The sequence below is a fragment of the Rhincodon typus genome, chromosome 8, assembly GCF_021869965.1.
Source record: "Rhincodon typus isolate 14 chromosome 8, sRhiTyp1.1, whole genome shotgun sequence".
In the NCBI taxonomy this organism is placed as follows: domain Eukaryota; kingdom Metazoa; phylum Chordata; class Chondrichthyes; order Orectolobiformes; family Rhincodontidae; genus Rhincodon; species Rhincodon typus.
Window position 1 is genome coordinate 6,014,032 of NC_063339.1, and position 6,322 is coordinate 6,020,353.

The window sequence follows — 6,322 nt, forward strand, 5'->3', positions numbered from 1 at the left end:
ACCATGTTTGATATATGCATGCTACTTTAAGGATGTAACTTTTTGGTTTTAGTTATTCTCTAAACTTTAAGATCCACCATCTATGTTAAATGTAAATTCAAGTTGTGACCAAATGACTTAGTTACCCATAGTTTTGAAATCAATGCTGGCCTCAATATTTTATTGTGCATTACAAAGAATTAAGTCCTCTTTCTCCCTTTTAGTCTAAAATTGTACTCAGATATGGATATGATAAGGACAACATTTTTGCAGAAAAGATTGGTTGGGTGGGTACAGCAGTGATAAATGGAATTCAACCCTGAGAAGTGAGAGGTAATGCACTTGAAAAGTGCTAACAAGACAAGGGATTACACTATGAATGGTAGGACCATGGAATCTATTGAAGATCAGAGGAATCTTGGTGTGTGTATCCACATCCCTGAAGGTAGCAAGGCAGTAAGATAATATGGTTAAGAAGGCATATGGAATACTTGACTTTCTTAGCTAAGGCACAGAATACAAGAGCAGGGGGGCTATGCTATAACCGTATAAAATGCTGGTTAGGCCACAACTGAAGTACTGCATGCAGTTCCGGTCACCACAGTATAGGAAGCATGTGATTGCACTATGGAGGGTACAGAGGAGATTTACCCAGGATGCTGCCTGCCATGGAGGGTTTGACCTATGAGGAAAGTTTCAATAGGCTGGGGTTGCTTTCCCTGGAACAGCAAAAGTTGACAAAGCTTGCGCCCAAAATCATAAAATACTCTAGTGAGAGGAATATTTCCTAAGCCTAACCTTTCTTCTTCATTAATTTTTACAGTGTTCAGAGATAAAATGAATATGCAAATGAACAATTACCTAAAGAATAAGATTAGAAATAAGTAACACATTCTCTGGAATAACCTGTTCTGTGGGAGGAAAATATTGTATTCTTGAAATAAAACTGGAAGCACAACACAGCCATGAAATTAATCGAAAATTTAACTACATTATCACCTACCTGTCATGAAACAATTATTACATCAATTAGTGCAAACTTAACTGGAACTTTCTTAGTTAAAAGGTTGGCATTAATGAATGAATTCTATTTTGAATTTTCCTTTGTGCATTAGGTTGATTGGGCCTGTCCCAGTGTGATTTCCAGCAGCTGTATGATCATAGAGGAGTGTGTATCATGGAAGAGCAAGCCATCCACTTCCATTCCTAGATTCCCAGTTTTTCCACTTCGAATTCCATGTTTCACCAACAACTCCAGCAGCTTTTCTTCCTGAGGCCAGATAAAAAGATTGATTACACAACCAAGATGTTACAGGCTTCTGGAAGGACTGAAAAGACTAGTCTCATTATTCTAGAAAGGAGAGGGTAGTTTGATAAGCAGATGTGGAAAAAATAATTTCACTTATGGGAATGAACAAAACCAGAAGCCATAAGTATAAGACAGTGATTAATAAATCCAAAAGGGGAAGTCAGAAAAATTTCTTTACCCAGCAGTTAAAATGTGTACCTTGCTACTTGGGAAAGTAATTAAAGAAATCATTTAAATGCATAAATGAAGGAGAAAGGAAAAGGAGGGTAAAAGGTACTATAAAAAGGAATGGGAGGAGACTCATATGGACCATAAACACCGGTATATGTGGTGCATATACCATTTGGGCTGATTGGCCTGCTTCTTTGCTGTAAATTTGATGCAAATTTCAGCATACACCGAGCAAAGAGTACAACATTAAGTTAACAAGAATCAATTCCTATGTCTAGTGTGATACTGGCTATGTGTAAAATGATGACAGAAAGTAGCTTCGCCTCTACAATTATATATCAGAGGCTTTCACCAAAGAAACTGGGGAGAACCTGCTCCAGTGAAGGAGAGATCATTTTAAAAAGTCAAATTTGTCTGTTTAGCTGTACTGTGCTTCTTATCATTTACAGCTAATAGACAGGTACGGTTACAAAAATATTGTTTTAAAAAGGCTAATGTCTTTATCTCAAGTGTGCTGTAATATAAAGGGATGCAAGTTATATTACAGTTACATAAAGCTCTGGCTAAACCTGCTTTAGAGTGGTGCATTTATTTCAAAATCTCAAAGGATGTATTGGCCTTGGACAGAATGCAGCACAGATTCACCAGCATGATAGTGTGCTTATAAGAGTTATTTCATGATAGAAATGCATAAGTGAGATGTATATTCCCTTGATTAAGCAGTGATTTAATTGAGATGTTTAAAGTGAACAAGGAGGAGATAGAGAGGAACTATTTACTATGGTGACGCATCAAAGAAAAACATAAATATCTGATGCTCTCTTCCATCAAAAAAGTGATGGGATAAATTGTGAATTGCAAAACTGAGATTGAGAATTTTTTGTTAGGGAAGGGTATTAAGGGATGTGGAATGAATAAGGTAAACAGATTGATATATCTGAAGCTCAAAAGACTGAATGACCTCTTCCTGTTCCATATTTATTTTGAGCTAATTCTTTACCCAACAAGTTACTGCATGTCAACTTAATTTATAAAGCACTTGGGACATTTATGAGAATCAGAATAAGGTGTTACATGAAGGAAATATTTTCTTCTGCGTGTGTAGTAGTAAAACAAGCAAGTTACAATGACAACCTTTATATAGCAACTTTACCATAAGGAAACATCCCAAGCCATGTTGCGCAAATGTAATCAGACAAAAAGGTAACAAGCTATTAGGATGGCAATCAAGACAGGAGTCAAAGAAGTAGCTTTAAACCAACCACCCTGCTAGCAAGCAGGGTGCGATGCAGGAAACTCAATGATTAGGAGGAAACAAAATATCGAAATTAGTGACAGACACGATGTATCCGTTTCAAACAATTTGATTTTTTTTTGGGTTAAACAATCCAGGTCAGCAGAGTCAGAAACAGATTAGAAAAAAAGAACCCAACAAATCAAGAGGTATGAGTTTGATTGAAAAAAAGAAGAAACTTGCATTTGTATAGTTTCTTTCATTACGTGAGGACATCTCAAAATGTTTAACAGTCAATGAAATACTTAGTAGGTGCAGTCACTGTTGCAAAAAAAACACGGCAGCCAAATTGCACACAGGGCCTTCACATAAAGCAATTTGTTATGAACCACTTTTTCTGTTATTTGTTACATTCTCTTCTTTATGAACTTTTAGATATGGAAGGAGAGGAACATTAAGAAGTAGTTGAAGTTTCACAATTTTGAGATCCAAGGAAGGAATAAGCCAGAGGAAACAGTCAGAGGCAAGTCTTGATTTCAAGGTGCAGGGGAAGAGTCTGTAAGGGACAGCCCCGAAGAATGAGAGAGTTAAACTCAGGATCAAAAAGCTGAGTAATATTGATAAAAGAAGAAATAGAAAGAGTGTGACTGATAGGAGCAGGAATTGAGAAAGGAAAAAAAAATAACTGGAGAAAGTGGAGATAGAAAAATGACCTCTTATTTTGGGAGAAAATAAATCCCTTTGTTACTTACCTTCTGGACAGTGGGCAGTGCTGAGACATAGCCAACCATTTCAGAGATCATAGGAAACCCAATTGCTTTGTGTAGGTAGCGTTCGTGTATAGCACAGCTGTTGAGAATGTACAGACCACAGGCTACAGCATAACCTCCCCAGTTTGAAACACCTAATAAAAATACATTTTGGTTTAAAATTGTTTCTTCTATGGTAAAGACTAAAAGAACTCTGCTGTGAGTTGGCCAAATCTCAAGGATGCAAGAGTGAGAAAGGGCCATTCTGTCTATCAATCACACTAACTACAGAACCCGCGACTATTCTACAATGGACATCCACAGCTAATATATTTATGGAACACTAACATCGATTACTGCAAACTTACCTACAGATCACTGACAGAAGCCAGTTATGAGATAGTTGTCTTCAATAATTCAGTTATTTTAATCTATATGTTTGGACATATTATATCCAGGGTGAGTAGGGAGGTTTGGGTGATTTATCCACCTTCAGACCTTTCAGCTTCCCCAGCCTCTTGTCCTTAGTGATAGCCACTATACTCACCTCTGCACCCTGACTCTCTTGGAGTTCTGGTGCGTTGCTGGTATCTTCCACTGTGAAAACTGTTGCAAAGTACCAATTGAGTTCCTCCATCATTTCTTTGTTCTCCATTACTACTTTTCCAGCCTCATTTTCCAGCAGACCAATGAATGCTATTGCTTATCTCTTACCTTTCAGATATCTGAAAAAAACACTTACAATCTTCTTTTATGTTACTAGCCAGTTTACTCTCCTATTTCATCTTCTCCTCCCTTATTATTTTTTAAATTAGCCTCTTCTGGATTTCAAAGACTTCCCAAACCTCTAGCTTCCCACTAATCTTCACCACATTGTGCTTTTTCTTTTGCTTTTACGCTGTCCCTGACTTCTCGTCAGCCCTGGATGCAGCGTCCCCCACTTTGTATGCATCTTCTTCCTTGGGCTGAATTCCTGCTGTGCCTCTCAAACTTCTGCCATTGCTGTTCCACTGGTTTCCCTGCTAGGCACTCCTTCCAATCAGTTCTGTCCAGTTCCTCCCTCATGTCTTTGTAGTTACCTTTATTCAAATGTAATACTATTACATCCGATTCCAGCATCTCCCTTTCACACTGCAGGGCGAATTCTATCATATTATGGTCACTGATCCTTAGGGGTTCCTTCACTTTAAGCTCTCTAATCAAGTCTGCCTCATCACACATCAGGAAAATCAAAACTGCCTGTTCTCTATTGGGATCTACCATAAGCTGCTCCAAAAAAAACCATCTGATACTCATTCCATGAATTCCTTTCCTTGGATCCACTATCAAACAGATTCTCCCAGTCCACCTGGACACTGAAGCCCCTCATGATTACTGTAATCGTGTCTTTCTTACATATTTTTTCTAGTTCCTGATTTATTTTCTTTGCCAAATTCTGACTACTGCTAGCAGACCTGTATACAAATCACATCAAGGATTTTTTTTCTTTTGCGGTTCCTCAATTCTACCCACACAGATTCTACGCCTTCCAACTCTACATCACTTCTTGTTATCAATTTAATTTAATTTCATACTCACTGGGAAAGAGCTACCCACTAATTCATGGTTGACATCTGGTCTTCAACATTGTAAACCCCTATATACCTATAGGGTAATGGTCTAGTTAAGACTGTTTGAACAAAGATCCAGCACAGCTGGATGGGCTGACTGGTCTTCTGCTCTGTAAGGTACCGTCTTCATGGGTCTTCATTGCAAAGCATGTCTTCAATCTAAAATATCTCTAAAATCCTGAGTCAACCAGGTCAGACATAAAAAGAAGTGTAGATGAATCCTAAAGGAAAGTTTGTTCTATTGCTTGTACTTCAGATTGTTTTATGTGTGATGGCGATGTGTATAAACCTCCCCTGGAATATCTCTAGATCATAAAACTAGCTCATAAGCGCTTTCAGACAATCCTTGAGGTCTAATTAACAAATAGTCTTCTCAGTTGAGTTGCAAATAAGCTCCCAACCCAGTGACAGTGATAATCTCTGTCTACTTTAATTTAGAAAGTTGAACTCTGCATTCCGTACTTGCCCTATTTAATGTTCCCGTTGAATGGCCAATCAGTTCAATGCATTCTAACGCTGCATTACAAGCGTTCCATTGCTGAACAGTGGAAATGCTCAGGATAAGACACTACACCGAACCAACATTTAGTCTACAGAAATAGACAGTTTTAACCTTTGTAGATCTGCAATCTGCAATCTGCAATCAATGTAGGTTGTACACTTTCATCTTGTGAGGGCTGTAATACCGTTTATTCCTTATAGATCAAAATGTTTATATTTGCAAATGAAGTCAACAACTGATACTCCTCTATGTAAAAGCACCTGATGTCTAAAAAAATGTGGGTGGTAAAATTACAATCTATGGTGCCTGCAAGTTTCTTACGAACATAAGAAATAGGACATTCACCCCCTGAGGCCTGTCACACCATTCTATAATATCATCATGAATTTGTCCCAGGTCCCAACTCCTCTTTCCTACCAGCTCCTCATAGCCCTCAACCTCAATTTCAAAAATCGATCTACATCCTCTTCAAACACTTTAATTGATCATGCTTCCATAAACTCTAGAATAGAGAATTCCATTCACTACCTTCTGTGAGAATAAATTCTTTTGCACATCAGGTTTAAATGAGTATCCCCTTATTTTGCAACTATGTCTCTTAGTTTGAAACTCCCCACTAATAGAAACATTTTCTCAACATCTACCCTGTCAAGCCCCCTCAGAATCTTGTATGTTTCAAGAAGGTCACCAGTCATTCTTTCAAACTCTAATGAATAAAGGCCTGAAGTATTTTGCGGTCATCGATAAGTCAACCCCTTCCTTCCAAGA